Source organism: Macrotis lagotis, chromosome 1 (assembly GCF_037893015.1).
Source record: "Macrotis lagotis isolate mMagLag1 chromosome 1, bilby.v1.9.chrom.fasta, whole genome shotgun sequence".
Lineage (NCBI taxonomy): Eukaryota > Metazoa > Chordata > Mammalia > Peramelemorphia > Peramelidae > Macrotis > Macrotis lagotis.
The window spans coordinates 471,009,396-471,026,066 of NC_133658.1; the positions used below are offsets into that span (position 1 = coordinate 471,009,396).

General features: G+C 34.5%; 1 pseudogene; it reads left to right on the forward strand.

Moving 5' to 3' along the window:
• Positions 1 to 4,595: 4,595 nt before the first annotated feature.
• Positions 4,596 to 16,671, forward strand: part of LOC141504733 (ETS-related transcription factor Elf-2 pseudogene) — a 116,616-nt pseudogene continuing 104,540 nt past the window's right edge.

The window sequence follows — 16,671 nt, forward strand, 5'->3', positions numbered from 1 at the left end:
ATAAGGTAGGTTATATACCAGGTATTCAGGGATCATTCAATATTGAAAAACAATCTGTATAATTGACCACAGCAGAACCTAAATCAACAGAAATCATAATTATCTGAATAGATACTGAAAAAGTCTCTGAAAACATAGTACCATTTCTATTAGAACCCTAAGCAACATAATAATAAAGTGAATTTTCATTAATATGATAAGCAGGTTCTATTTTAAAACCAACAACAAGCATAAAGCTATGACATACTAGTAGCATTTCCAATAAGATCAGTGGTAAATCAGAAATGCCCATTATCACTACTATTATACAATTTTGTTTTGGAAATGCTAACTTTATCAATAAGAAAAGAAAAATAAATTGAAGGAAGTAGAATAGACAATAAGTATTCAAAAATCTCATTCTTTGAAGATGATATAATTTAGAGAACCCTAAAATATCAACTAAAAAAAAACTACTAGAAACAATTAACAACTTTAGCCAAGTAACAGAATATAAAATAAACCCAAATAAGTCATATCATTTCTTTATATGATCAATAAAGTCAAATAGCAAGATAGACAAATTCCATTTAAAGTGATGGTAGACACCAAAAAATACTTGAAAATCTACCTCCCAAGGCAAACCCAGAATCTATGTAAAAATACTTTTAAAAGCACTTTTCACAATCCAGAAAAGCAAATATAACAACAAAAGCAATACTGTGAAATCTGACTACAAAGAATACTGTATTCACTTTTAAAAATATCTTTCATGTTTTTTTTATTTTCTCATAGTTTTTCCCTTTAGTTCTAGTTGCTCTTTCATAGAGTGACTAATATGTTAATATGCTAAACATGAGTGTGCATGTACAAGTTTTACCAATTTTTTGCCACCTTGGGATGGGGAAGGGAAGGGAGGGTGATAGAAAAACGTGGAACACATAAAGATTCATTTGAATTAATGTTGAAAACTATCTCTACATGAAAATTGAACTAAACAAAAATAAAAACATTCAAAAAATAAATTAAAAAGATTTTGAAAGTAAGCTAAGTAAGAAGGTAAGTAAGAAAGGAAGAGGAAAAATTAGAAAGGGATATGACAGTGTTGTAAAAAGAGTCAAAGTTTGAAAAAAGAATAAAGAAAATACTGAAGAAAATAAAATAGTCCAAATTATAAAAGAGGTGCCAAAAATCCAATGAGGAGAAAATTGCATTGAAAAGCAGAATTGACCAAACGGAACAAGATATACAAAAAAATAAATAAATAAATCACTGAGGAGAAAATCTCCTGAAAAGAAGAAAAGGTCAAATGCAAAAATAAAAAAAAAAATGTAAAAAATAAATTGCAGAAAAGAAGTCCTTAAATAATAGAATTGACCACATGTAAAAGGAAGTTCAAAACTCTCTGAAGTTAGAACTGGGCAAGTGGAAGCTAAAGACTTTAAGAGACACAGAGAAACAGTAAAACAAATTCAAATTAATTGAATATGTAGCAGAAAATGTGTAATAACTGATGTGAGAAACAACTCATCTGAATCATAGATCCACGTGAGATAATTTAAAAATTATTGCATTGATAATGGAGACAAACCAGGAAGTTGCCAGAGTTTTTCATAGTTTATCTCAAAACCAACATTAAATCAAGATTCTAAACAGATTCTGAACAACAGAACTCACAAAAAGACAGAGTAGAGCAATTATCTAGATTTTTACTTGAATAAAAGAGGAGGCAGGTGTAGACAAGCTTGTAGGAAGCTCTTAGCCACAGCAACCAGAGTCCCTCAGTCATAAACAAGTGGCATAGCAGTATAACTGTGACAGGCACAACTAGGCAAGGCCACCCTAGTAGAGTGGGCAAGCTTTAAGTACCAGGATGGAAAGTCAGTAATCTAGTGCCTGGTGTTCAGCACAGGAAACTTGGGACATTGACCCGGAATCGTCAGGAACTGAACTTAACTTTTTAAAAAGTGAGCAAAAAATCAAAAAGAGATCTGATCATAGAAATTTACTGTGGTAACAGGGATGGTCAAAGCACAAACCTAGTAGAGGACAGCAGTGGCAAAATGCCTACTTGTGAAACATTTTAGAAAGCCAGAGAAGTAGAAGTAAAATAAATAAAAGAAATGAATTATGGCTCTTTTTGTTTCAGAGATCTGTCTGCTCTTGGAGAATGCAATTACCAAAATAATGCCTTCATCTGAGTCTGAATTCTTTCTAGAAACGACCTACATCCTAATCTTCAACATTCTTGGTGATCCTTTGCAGGGATGCCACTGAATCCAACTCTTTCTAACATGAACTCTTATAACTCAGTACTGTTCAATGATGGGATTTAGCTCAAGTATGCCTGTTCAATGACTGCTGCATCAAGTCAATTTGTCTCCTCATTCTCTGATGAGGATCTGAATGCTGATCATGTCAATGCCCTGAGGATTGTCTTAGTTGGAAAAGCTGGAAATGTAAAAAGTACATCAAGGACTGCCGTTTTTGTAACGAAAGTTTTTTAAATCTGGTGTTGCCCCACATCTGTCACCAAAAGCTGTCAAAAAGAAATTGGTATCTGGAAAGGGAAATGACCCTATTATTGCAGGCGTATTTGGAATATTTGACATAAGGAACAATGTAGAAATTACTTGAGAATTAGATCAGTCACTATCATATATTCTTGCCCTGGGTCACATGCCATCATTCTGATCAGCAACTGGATTGATACATTAGTGAAGCAAAAAGACATTGTTCCTTTTATATTAAGGAGTTCTCTGAGGACTTAGTCAAGAATTACATGGTTGTCTTATTCATTCAGAAAAAGAACTTGGAAGAAAAGACTCCAGATGACTTGTTGGAAGGGTATAATGAAGCCTTCTAAAGTCTTGATCAAGAGTGCAGTGAAAAATACTGTGTCTTGAATAAAGTTGAGGGAAATGAAAAGTAAGCCAGGTGAGGAAGCTAATGGACATAAATCAGAAATGGTATGATGGTATAAAGTGTTATAATGAAGGGAAATGTTTATCAGAATAAATATATATGAGAAATTTTATGAGTCACTAAAAAAGAAGAGCCTGAGGTGAAATGTAAAAAAAGACAAATAGAGAGGGATCTGCAAACTATAGAACTAGAGTATGCTGCCATATCTCCTCTGAAAGAAGAGACAAAAAGGGAAGAAACAAAGCAAAGATAGAGGAGGGATATGAAGAAAACAATAAACACAGAAGCTGAGAAGTCCATATTTGAACAAAATTTTCAGTTCATTAACAATATGATGTCTTAAAGTTTTGTTTGGTTCAGGAAATAAGCTTTTTTATTTGTTTGATTTTCTATTAATTTCTTCATAAATGTTGATATTGTAGAATATAGAATTATAAAATTATGAATTAGTAGAAATGAGTCCTAATTCCTTTCATGTCAATCAAAGATAGGGGATTTTCAGGCCAAACTACATTATATATTCTTTTTTCTTTTTTTAAAATTTATTTTCAACCATTTGCACATGTATATTTTCAAGTTACAAAGTTTTCCTCCACCCAACATTCTCACCCCACCTCCCTTCAGTTGGGAATGGCCAGGTTAGCATTTTACATATAGATATAGATATAGATATAGATATAGATATAGATGTAGATGTAGATGTAGATGTAGATAGAGATAGAGATAGAGATAGAGATAGAGATAGAGATAGAGATATAGATGTAGATGTAGATGTATATGTAGATAGATAGAGATAGAGATAGAGATAGAGATAGAGATAGAGATAGAGATAGAGATAGAGATAGAGATAGAGATAGGGATAGAGATAGAGATAGATATAGATGATATATAGAGATAGAGATAGAGATAGATATATAGTTAAACATATTTACAAATTAGTGGGTTTTAGCATGAGAAATTACGATTGAAGGAAAGAGAAACATAAGAGATAATTTTTATAAAGTCTTCATTAGATTTGGTAGGGAATTTTTTTGTGTGTATTTGGTTTTATTTTGTTTTTCATCCTCTGCTTGGGGACAAACTACACTTTATATTAAAAGTAGAACCCTGACAGGGATTAAATTTCCAGAACTGATTCCCCACTTATTTTCTGTCAGTTACCAAACATTTCAGAGAACGAGGCCTCAGGTATAAAGTCTGAGTATCTGCTACCACAAATCTTTTCAGTAAGCAAGAAGCCATCATCAATAATTGTGGAAATAAATAAGAATCAGGGCTCCAGCAGTTTGTGATGGTTTATGCACTTTTTTCTTTGTACTTACCATCATAGACATAAAATTGATCTCTGGACATATCCCAAACACTTTACTTTGCTGAATCTGACTCTCATATCTCCAGATGCTGTTGGTCTCCCATGTGTATTAATTCCACATACTACTTCAAACTTGAAAAATAAACAAAAACTTTGTTTATTTTTCCTAAATGCTCAGTCTTATCATTCATTTCATTTCATTTCTGATTCTGTTGATTTGCTATGATCCTGACTACTGACTCTTGCTTTGGCCTGTACAGAATATAAGTTCCTCATTAATAGGGATTGTTTTATTCATTATGCTTGAATCCCCAGTTCCAGCACTGTCTGTCATATAGCAAATGCTTTAAAAATTGCTTGTTGATTGCTGAGCATAGCCATGAATAAATTTGACTTCCAGGCTGACTGGTGGGCACAGGACCCTTACATTGGTGTTGGCAGTCATGTCAGCAACAGCAAGAAGTACAGCTCTAGTTCCATGTTCTGCTCAGATGGTAAGGGGAAGACAAGGTAGGCTTTGGAACCTCTCTGATTGAGGGCAAGACAGGGCAAAGCAGAAACAGAGGTCACACAGATCCCCTAAATGGTGGAAAGATTTGTGAAGTACTCCACTAGTGTTAATTGAGAACTCTTTATGTATATGTCAATTTGGACTTTATATTTGAAGGACTTTAAATACAATTTAATATTTTGTACATAATACTAAAGGTAAAAAGACACTGTTGAGCATCACTACCTGGGTGTTCACAGACAAACAAGGTTTATGTAATGAAGAGCAAGCTGACCTCAAAGCCAGTAAGACCTAAGTTCAATTCTACCTTTGATACAACTTATCCCTATACAACTGGACAAAAGCCATAATTTCTCATTGACATCCCCCTAAACTTTCAAGCAACTGTTTATGACCCCAACTTAAAAAGAGTTTCTCTTTTGAACTCATGGAGAAATTCTTCTTTGCCTGAGATAAAGATACAAAACCCCCATAAAACTAGACAAATATCAGGGCATTTAATGAAGTCCAAGTAGTGATCAGCAGTAAGAGCATACAAAGAGCATGTTTTATTCAATTTAAAGGGGTTAAGATTTTAGACTTCCATAATGAGTATTTTATACAAGGAATGCATAGTAGATTTTATTTTATCAAGAAAAAATATATTTACTCATATTAATATAAATTCTAATACATCAGGCAGATTTTGTTGTGACTATGAATTTAAAAAGCTAATTTTCCTAATTGACACAATTCATTTCAATTCAATTCAATTTCTCAAACATCTGCCCATTATATTCAAGGGAATCTCATTTTCTCAGGTCATAATACCAAGCAGTAAGTGTTATTGCTATAGAAGCATATAATCCTATTTTTACTATGAGTTGTACTGACAATTGTACAAAAATAACATGTACTATAAGAAAAAAATGAATCAGAAAAGTGATGAAATATAAATAGTTCTTCTCATTTCATTTTTAAATATTTTTAATATCTTTTTATATTTTGGGCTTGGAAAACATTACAAAGGATAATGAACCCTAAAAACACAATATTTATTTAGTGACACTAAAAGTGTTCTCTTAACAAATTCAAGAGTAGATCAGGTCCCAAGAGAAAAATAGCAGAACAATGTATTACAGGCTATTTCACAATTAGATAGGAGAATGGATGAAAGCTTGTCCTTCATCCACAGTCTAGCAGCACTCCATGACCTGCTTGACAAATGAGATTAAAAAGGAAAATCTGACCAGTTAATTTATTTTTTGAAGGAGCACTGAGTCAATCTATAGCTTTGGGTCATCATTTATTGAGCAATCATTATACATGCTCAGAAATGGATAGAAAAACACCTACATGATTACCTCCTTCCAAATACTCATATAGTATGAGAAGAGGGAGTCCCTTTTTACATGTGCCCAGGAATGAATCAGTCTTTCATGAAATTTATTTTAGGAGATGGAGCCAAGATGGCAGAATGAATGCTTTTTTAGAAAATGGTTTATTTACTTTGACAATATTACAATACTCTTGTTGTGAAAGTAAACATAACCCCCCCAAAAAAAGAGAGAGAAATCTTGAAAGAAATGAAGTGACAGAAAAGAAAGTGTACTCCATGGGGCAGCTAGGTGGAGCAGTGGATAAAGCACCTGCCCTGGAGTCAGAAAAACCTGGGTTCAAATCTGGTCTCAAACAATTAATCATTACCTAGCTGTGTGGCCTTGGGCAAGCCACTTAACCCCATTTGCCTTGCAAAAACCTAAAAAACAAAACAAAAAAAAAAACCCCAAAAAGTGTACTCCTATCTGTGTTCAGAAACCCTCAGTTCTGTCTCTGGGTTGGGTTGCCTTCCTGATCATAAGACCATCAAAGAAGTTGCTTCAATATTTGTTCCACAGTTTCTATTGTTAACTGTATTACCCTCCATTTTATTCCTTCCCAATCACATTTATTCTATTCTTTCTCTTTTTTTCACCCTTTCCCTGCTCAGAAATGACTACCCTTGTCCATGATCTTCCATCTCTTCTATCACCTCCTCCCCCCTACTCCCCCGTCCTCCTCTCATCCCTTTCCTCTTATTTCCCCCCTAGGTTGAGAAAGATTTCTATACCTTTTTGAACGTGTATGTTATCTCCTCTCTGAACCATTTCTGGTAAGAATAAAGAATAAAGTCTCACTCATTTCCCCCTCCCCCTCCCCCTGTCCACTCCATTGCAAAAACTTTCTCTTGATTCCGTTATATGAAATATCTTATCCTGTTATACCTTTCCTTTCCCTTTCTCTACGGACTTTTCTTTATCACACATTGACTCCATCTCTACACTATTTTATACCATTATGTTCAACTCCCTCCTGTGTCTTGTCTTTATACACTCCTCCTAATTACTATTATAAAGGAAATTATATGAATTATTAGTTTCATCTTCCCATGCAAGAGCACATGCAGTTCAACATCATTAAATCCCTCATAATTTGTCTTTCCCATCTACAATCTCTATACTTCACATGAATCTTGTACTTGGAGATCAAACTTTCTGTTCAGCTCTGGTCATTTTAACAGGAAAGTTTAAAAGATCCCTGTTTCATTGAATGTTGATCTTTTCCCCTGAAAGGGGAAGTTTTGCTGAGTAGTTTATTCTCAGTTGTAATCCAAGCTCTTTTGTCTTCTAGAATATCATATTCCAAGTGTACAAAACCCATAATGTATATGCAGCTATATTCTGTGTAAATCTGATTTTGCATTACAATGATTTTATTATTTCTTTCTGACTACTTGTATTTTCCTTTTGACTTGGGAGTTTTTGAATTTCATAATGATATTATCAAGAGGGGTTTTTCTTGTTTATTGCTTTTATTTGGGGGAATCCCTTTCAGGAGGTGATCAGTGAATTCCTTGAATTTCTATTTTACCATATTCTTCCAGGATGTCAGGGCAATTTACCTGCAGAATTTCATGAAAATTGAAGTCTAAGTTCTTTTCCTGGTCATGACTTTCAGGTAACTCAATAATTTTTAAATTATCTCTTCCAAATATGTTTTCCACATCAGTTTCTTTCCAATGAGACATTTTACATTTCATTCTAGTTTTTCACTCTTTTGGCTTTTTTTTAATTGTTCCTTGATTTCTCACAAATGTATCCGCCTCCTTTAGCTTCACTCTACATTTAAAGGTGTTATTTTCTTCAGAGATTTTGTTTCTCTTTTTCTAACTGGCCAAATCTGTTTTTTAAGGCATTTTTTCTCCTCATCTGCCATTTGAACTGCTTTTTTCTTAAACTGGTTTTTTAATGTTATTTTCTTCAGTATTTTTTGTTTCCCTTCATCAAGCTGTTGATTTGGTTTTCTTGATTTTCCCACATCACTCTCATTTCTCTTTCCAATTTTTCCTCTACCTCCTTTACTTGATTTTCAAAATCTTTTTTTTTGTGCTTTTTCATTGCCTTTTTTTCCAATTCATATTTTTCTTGGAAGCTGTGGGTACAGAAACTTTCATTTTGTCACCTTCTGAGTGTAATTTGAGATCCTCCATGGGACCAAAGTTATTTTCTAGGTCAAAATCTTTGTTTTCTATTGTTTGCTCTTTTCCTCAGTCTATGACCTGATTTACTTCACTTGCAAAGTTTTTAGAAGTTTTAGGGACACCCCTCCCACAGTGAACATATTTTCTTCAAGGTCTTATGAGAGATTCTGACTATGCTCCTGGTCTGTTCTCTGGACTGTGGATGAGCACAAATACTCTCCTCTGCCCTGGAGCAGTGGTGGTGTGGAGACCCAGGCTGTGACCTGGATCTGAGTATGGGCAGAGCAGCAGAGTACTGACCAGGGATAGTAGATAGACCTCTGCAATCTCTCGTCACCCCCTTACCATTTTTTGACTGATCACTCTGGAAGCAGCTGCTGGGTGGTTCTGTAGGTTCCTGAGTCTAACCTGTAAGTATGGTGTTGGCCTGGGCTCTGCTAATACACTGGTGAGGCAGAGTTCTACCACCAACCCTCCAAGCTATGCTTGGTGATCCCCAGGCCAAGAGGTCTGGAAACTGCTCCCACTGCTGTGGAACCAGGTGTCCTGCAGTTTGTTCCTGGAAGGCTAGATTTGGTTTGTTCTGGCACTAAATGACTGTGACCCAGCTGTGCTATGACTTTTTCCATTCCCCAGTCCCAGTGGCATAGACCTCTCTCATATGTCTACCAAGTGGGAAATTGTTCTCCTAAGTCTTTCTGTGGGTTCTGCCCCTATAATATTTGGTTAGAGTCATAATTTAAGAGATTTGTGGGAAAAATTTTCTGGGAATTCCTGCCTTTATGCCACCATCTTGATGCTGCCTCCCTCTAACTCCTTCAAATGTTTTTAAACGAAGACTCTAAGCAAAATCTAGAGTGACAAAACCATCAGAAAAACAGTGAAACAATTTTCTGATCCAAAATACCTTGGGAGATCCATAGGAAAGACCTGTTACACCAAGGTGGGAAAGGACTGCAGTGCAACCCAGCCCAGCCTGGCTGTGCCATAGCAAAATGGCTCCAACCATTCACATTCAGGAACAGTCCTTTGGGGTACCTAACTTCCTTGGGACACCAGATTCAATGGCATTAGTGACAGTTTCCAGACTTCTCAGCTCAGGGATTGCCAAGGACAATTTGGAAGGTCAACAGAAAAACTCTGACACGTCATGGTAAGCGTGGAACCCAGTCCAGTATAGGTTTCAGTGCAACCTTGGGGGAAAGGGAACTGGAAGCAGTTCAGTAGAGCCACCTGAGAACTACTTCCAGAGTACTCAGTCCAGGGATGGTAAGAGGATCAGGGTAGACAAAAGAAATCTGCTACCTCTGAGGCAGGACTCTATTGCTTTGCCCACACTCAGATCCCAGTATCAGAAAGTAGAGTACAGTCAAGGACTGGGGAAATGAGCAAACAAAAGAAGAAGAAGAATCCAACCATAGACAATTATTTTGGTTAAACTACAAAGACAAAGCTTCTGTATCCAAAGCTTCCAAGAAAAATATGAAATGGTCTCAGGCCATGGAAGAGTTCAAAAAAAAGATTTTGAAAATCAAATCAAATAAAATAAAGGAGGAAGAGGGAAAACTGGGAAGAGAAATGAGAGTAATACAGGAAAATCTTGAAAACCAAGGAATCAGCTTGATGAAAGAGATACAAAAAAATTTACTTAAGAGAATACCATCTTAAAAACCATTTAGGGGTGGCTAGGTGGCGCAGTGGATAAAGCACCGGCCCTGGAGTCAGGAGTACCTGGGTTCATATCCAGTCTCAGACACTTAATAATTACCTAGCTGTGTGGCCTTTGGCAAGCTACTTAACCATGTTTGCCTTGCAAAAACCTAAAAAAACCATTACTATCAAATGTCAGTCCAAAAGATCAATGAGGAGAGGAATGCCTCAAAAAAATTAGAATTGGCCAGATGGAAAATGAAGCACAAAAACTCTCTGAAGAAAATAATTCGGGACTCTAAAGCTTTGGAATATGATATTCTGGAAAGCAAAAGAGTTTAGCTTACAACAGAGCATCAACTACCCAGCAAAACTGAATACCTTCAGGGTAAACAGATGGATAATCAGTGAAACAGAGGATATTCAAACTTTCTTGATGAAATGTCCAGATCTGAAGAGAAAGTTGATCTTTAAGTACAGGACTCAGGCAAAGCATAGACTGGGTGGAGGGAATGGCCAAATTATGAAGAGTTTAATGATGTTGAACTGCTTGTTTTCCTTCATGGGAAGATGAATCTGATAATTCTTATATACCTTCTCACTTATTAGGGCAATTAGAATGAGCAGATATAGACAAGGTGTACAAGGGTTTTGAATATGATGGTATAATATATTGAAAAGATGGAGTTAATGGGCAAGAAAGGAATGTACTAGCAGAAAGGGAAAGGAAAGGAAAGGTAGAATGGATTGTTATTTTTTCTAAAAGATCCAGGAAAAAGCTGTTGCAGTGGAGTGAGAGGAGGAAAGGTGTGGGGGGAATGAATCAACTTTCATTCTCATCAGAAGTGACTCAGAGAGGAAATAACATACATGCTCAATAATGTATAGAAATCTATTTTACCCTAGAGGGAAAAAAAGAGAGAGGAAAGGGATAGAAGAAATAGGGCAGAGAGAGGGGAGAGTCATGTAGGTGATACAAAAGAAGAAAGATCATAGGAGAGGACAGTTAGAAATAACACACTTTTGAGGAGGTACACAGTGAAATGAGAGAGAGAACAGAAAAAAATATAGGTGAGGAGGACTAGGATGGAAGAAAATTCAATTACCAAGAACTGTGAGGGAAAAATATGGAAAGTATTTATCTTCTGTACTTATAATAATGAATGTGATATGCCCCAAGACAGAGGTGATAGAATCTGAAAAAAAACAATATTAAAATTGAATTGCTTGTTTGGGACTTTTCATATATATATATATATATAAAATGTTATATTTATCCTATTGTTTTTGGTGTTCACTATTTTTAGTATTCCCCTCTCAATCAAATTGCTCCCTATTTGAAAATAAAAAGAAATACCAAAAGGGTAATAAATAGTGTAACAAAGAAAATCTATTGGTCATACCTGAAAATATATAGCTTATTTAGAATCTTGAGTCACTTTCCCACTTTTCTATGATCTGTTTTGTGGTAGTCATTTCATTGACCATAATTCCAAGTTTTTAACTTGTTTCTCTTTGCAATGTTTTAGTTACTTTATAAATTATTTTCCTGATTGAATACACTTAAATTTTCATTAGTTCAAACTAGTTTCATCAGCTTTATTTGACTCTATCATTTAATTTATTTTTCAGTTACTAATTAAGATTCCTTTGCATTCATATCTCTTAATTTTTCTAGCTATTTTATTCCCCAGACAACAAATTTCCCTTTATTGTCCAATGCATTGCAACAAAAAGTGTGCTACAAATTTTGGTTTATTCAAATAGGTAATTACCATTATTCTCTTATCTGTTTTATGGTAAATTCCAGGAAATATTGTTGGAGATAAAAATTCATGCACAAAATTTATTTTTTGGATAATGTCTTGCATTTCTTGACTGCCTCTTCACAATTTTGCTTCTAATCTTCTCTCAACCCTCCTACTCCAGAACCTTGAACTCAGTCCCTGTGAATGGTGGATGTGGTAAGTGAGCTTCAGCCTTTCATATTGGGTCACAGGTATACTTTCTCTTAGTCATTTTTCCATCTGTTTTCCAGATATAATCTTTATCTTCATCCCCTTTCTTATAGAATCTTGGGCAGTAAACCTGGATTCTTACACTAAGGTAGCTAAACTTTTTGCATTATCTTGTCAACTTCCAGGCTTCCAAAAATATGTCCTGGCTATCTCCTCAACCATTGTGATACCCCAATTTCTCTTTATGTATTATATTCTGCCATTAAAATGGAAATTCTTTGACAGCACTGACTATCCCAGCTGCTTGTAAAGGTATTCCTAGCACATAGCTAATATATCAGAGGAATGTATGTGACTGGGGGACAGAACATAAGATCCGTAATCAGGAAAACCACAATTGAAATTCAGCCTCAGACATCTCTTGCATAGCTGGATACCTTTCATATTATTTTAGTTTGCATTTCTTTACTTTGGGGGATGAAGCATAATTTCAAAAATTACAGTGAAATCTTTAACATTTTAGCATCCAGAAATGCGGAACTAGTCAATGGTAAAGTTAAAGGTATTGTATATAGTTCAAAGGTGATTTCCAAAGTAATTAGGAATTGGAACATTTAAGGATTTTTTAGATTAAGCTCAATATTGAAATCATGCCTAGAAATGAACAAATAGTAAGAACAAACTACAAATGAGCTAGAGGAGGGAATTCAGGCAGGTAAAAAATATCTGAATATAACCATTTAATTTCATGAAACATTGAAATATTCTCTGAGAGCTTTTAAAGAATATTAACTAGAAATTATTGAATTCAATTCATTGGTATTCTTTATAGGCAAATTATGTGTGCATTAAAGTATATATTCCAAAGAAATTCAATTTATGTTCTTTGCTCTTCTTTATTCAAATATTTAGCCTTCTTTTATTTTGCATTTACTAATGAATGATTTTATTTTATATTTAATGTCAATTGTTATTCTCTATTTCTTTGTCACTGTGTAATAAAAATGGAACTGGAAGGAACCTTAGAGGACTCAGAGACCAGCCCTCTCATTTTACAGATGAAACAAATAAGAAACAGAAAAATTAAGCAAATATTCCTATTTGAAACACCTCTTTTTACAGATGATTTGTATGTTAAATATACACGCATTATTTTCTTCATGTTTCTTCACAATTGCATTTTAATCAAGATCCAATTTATTTAGTACCATAACTTAGTGCATTCTATAATATTGTTTTTGCATATAAGAATTTATGGATTCCTGCTCTCAAGCCACTGACCTTAAACTCCTTGTAGTAAATGTGAATGTGGGACAAGAAAAATAATTGGTATTAACAAGCAGTTATGCCAATAGAAAAAACATTCCAACTTGTTTGAGACTCCAGTTGCACAGTGAGAAACTGACTAGTGAAAGCAGTGTTATGGCATCATTAGCAGTTATCTGAGATCCTACACTGAATATGCAAGTAGCTTCTTTCAAATGTATTCCAGCATGGGAATCCTTTATGATTACTAAGTTTATATGCATATTACTTCTTAAGTTGTAGTACATTTATTTGTGGGATATAATAAGTAATGCTTATTTGGGGAGGGATTTTATATAGCAAATAGTACTTTATGATTTTGTAAAAAAAATTTTGGAATAACTCTGTCCTCTTCTCTATTAAAAAATAATATATAGTACTATGATCTTTTAAGTTAACAATTTAAATGAATATAGAGCCACCAAAATCACTAACATGTTGCCAAAAATGTGAGAGAATTGTCATGGCAACTTGTATCTCAATTCCTCAGTATATACAATTGAAAAAGTATTTAATTTAGCTTCTCTGCACAACTTTTTATGCTTGTTAATATTTGTTTTTTTCTTTTTTGACTTTTTAATATTTTATTTTCCCAAATTATACTTCTTTTAAAAACTGAGAATTTCGATTTAATTCCCTTCTTCTTTCCTCATCACCCCTGCTTGAGAAAACATGTTTTTCTATGTAGGTTAGACATATGCAGTCATTCAAAACATTTTCATAATAGTCATTTGTAAAATTCCTCAAGAAAAAATACCCTATGGCTTCAATCTCTTTTCCGACACCATCAGTTCTTTCTATGAGGATGAATAATATTTTCATCATATGTGTATCAGAGGTTGTCTTGGATTATTGAATTGCAGAGAAAACTAAGCTAATTCCAGCTAATCCTAAAATATTTGTTATTTTTTGCATATATATTTATTATTATTGTTGTTGTTTTTCCTCTGTTCTATAAGAAGGCCATGACATCTGCCCTGCTATTGGGAAGTGACACCATGACTGCTAGTGAATTGATTTTAAGAAAGGAAAGTCCTCACTTTCTCCTCCAGAGCTGGCTGGGTCCAGTAAACAGACATGGTTCAGGACTTCTACAGATGCACTGAGAGAACTTGACTTTTTTATTTTTAGAAAGATTTTATTGATTTTGAGTTTTACAATTTTCCCTCATTCTTGCTTCCCTATCCCCCCCCCAACAGAAGGCATTCTGTTAATCTTTACATTGTTTCCATGTTAAAAAAATTGATCTCATGTGAATGTGATGACAGAGAAATCATATCCTTAAGGAAGAAAAATAAAGTAGGAGATAGTAAAATTACATAATAAGATAACATTGTTTTCTTTCTAATTTGAAGGTAATTGTCTTTGGTCTTTGTTCAAAGTCCATAATCCTTTCAATGGATACAGATGGCATTCTCCATTGCAGATAACCCAAAATTGTCCCTGGTTATGACACTGATGGAAAGGGTTTATCAAGGTTGATCATCAACCCCATGTTGCTGCTAGGGTGTACAATGTTTTTCTGGTTCTGCTAATCTCACTCAGCATAAGTTCATGGAAATCCTTCCATGCTTCCCTGAATTCCCATCCCTCCTGGTTTCTAATAGGATAATAGTGTTCCATGACATATATATATATATATGACAGTTTGGTAAGCCATTCTCCAATTGAAGGACATTCACCTAATTTCTAATTTTTTTGCCACCACAATCAGAGCTGCTATAAATATTTTTGTACAAGTGATGTTTTTACCCTTTTTTCATAATCTCTTCAGGGTATGGACCCAGTAGTGGTATTGTTGGATGGAAGGGCATGCACATTTTTGTTGCCCTTTGGGCACAATACCAAATTGCTCTCCAGAAAGGTTGGATGAGTTCACAACTACATCAACAATGTATTAGTGTCCCAGATTTCCCATATCCCTTCCAACATTAATCATTGTACTTTCTTGTCATATTGGTCACCCTGAGAGGTGGTTCCTCCGAGATGCTTTAATTTGCATTTCTCTTAATAAGTAATGATTTGGAGCAATTTTTCATATGACTATTGATTGCTTTGATTTCCTCATCTGTAAATTGCCTTTTCATATCCTTTGACCATTTGTTAATTGGGAACTGGCTTGTCTTTTTTATTTTTAATTTGTCTCAGTTCTCTGTATATTTTAGAGATGAGTCCTTTGTCAGAAACAATAGTCATAAACATTGTTCCCCAATACTTCATTTCTTCTGATCTTGCTTACAGTGCTTTTGTCTGTGCAAAAACTTTTTAATGTAATGTAATCAAAATTATCTAGTTTGGACATGAACTACTTACTTTTCCATAGATCTGACAGGCAAACTACTCCTTGATCTTCTAGTTTGCTTATAATATTGTTTTTAGCTTCTAAATCCTGGATCTATTTGGATCTTATCTTGGCATAGGGTGTGAGGTGTTGATCTAATCTAAGTTTATTCCATATTAACTTCCAATTTGACCAATAGATTTTATCAAAAACAGAGTTTGATTTTTATTTTGGGGGGATTGTTATTATATATAGCTATTATTCTCAGAAATCCTTTTTTAATGACTTTATTTATTTTGAGTTTTACAATTTTTCCTCTAATCTTACTTCCCTCTCCCCACCCCCTGCAGAAAGCAATTTGTCAGTCTTTCCATTGTTTCCTTGTTGTACATTGATTCAAACTGAGTGTGATGAGAAGGTAATCATATCCTTCAAGAAGAAACATAAAGTATAAGAGATAACAAGATCAGACAATAAGATATCAGTTTTTTTTTTTCTAAATTAAAAGAAATAGTCCTTGGACTTTGTTCAAACTCCATGGTTCTTTATCTGGATACATATGTTATTCTCTATTGCAGAGAGACCCAAATTGTCCCAGATTTTTGCAATGAGGAAATGAGCAAGTCGATAAAGGTTGATTATCACCCTCATGGTGATGTTAAGGTGTATACTGTTTTTCTGATTCTGCTCATTTCGCTCAGCATAAGTTCATGGAAATCCCTCCAGGCTTCCCTGAATTCCCATCCGTCTGGTTTCTAAAAGAACAATAGTGTTCCATGACATACAAATGCCACAGTTTGCTTAGCCATTCCCCATCTGAAGTATATTTACTTGATTTCTAATTCTTTGCCACCACAAACAGGGCTTCTATGAATATTTTTGTACAAGGTTATAGACCCAATAGTGGTATTTCTGAATCAAAAGGTATGTACGTTTTTGTTGCCTTTGGTCATAGTTTCAAATTGCTCTCCAGAAAGGTTGAATGAGTTCACAGTTCCACCAACAATGTAATAGTGTTCCAGATTTTCCTATAACCCTTCCAACAAAGATCATTATCCTTTCTTGTCATATTGACAAGTCTGAGAGGTATGAGGTGGTACCTCAGAGAAACTTTAATATGAATTTTTCTAATAAGTAATTATTAAGAGCAATGTTTCATATGACATTGGATTGCTTTGATTTCCTCATCTGTAAATTATCTTGCCAAATCATTTGACCATTTGTCAAGTGGGGATTGGATTTTATTGTAAA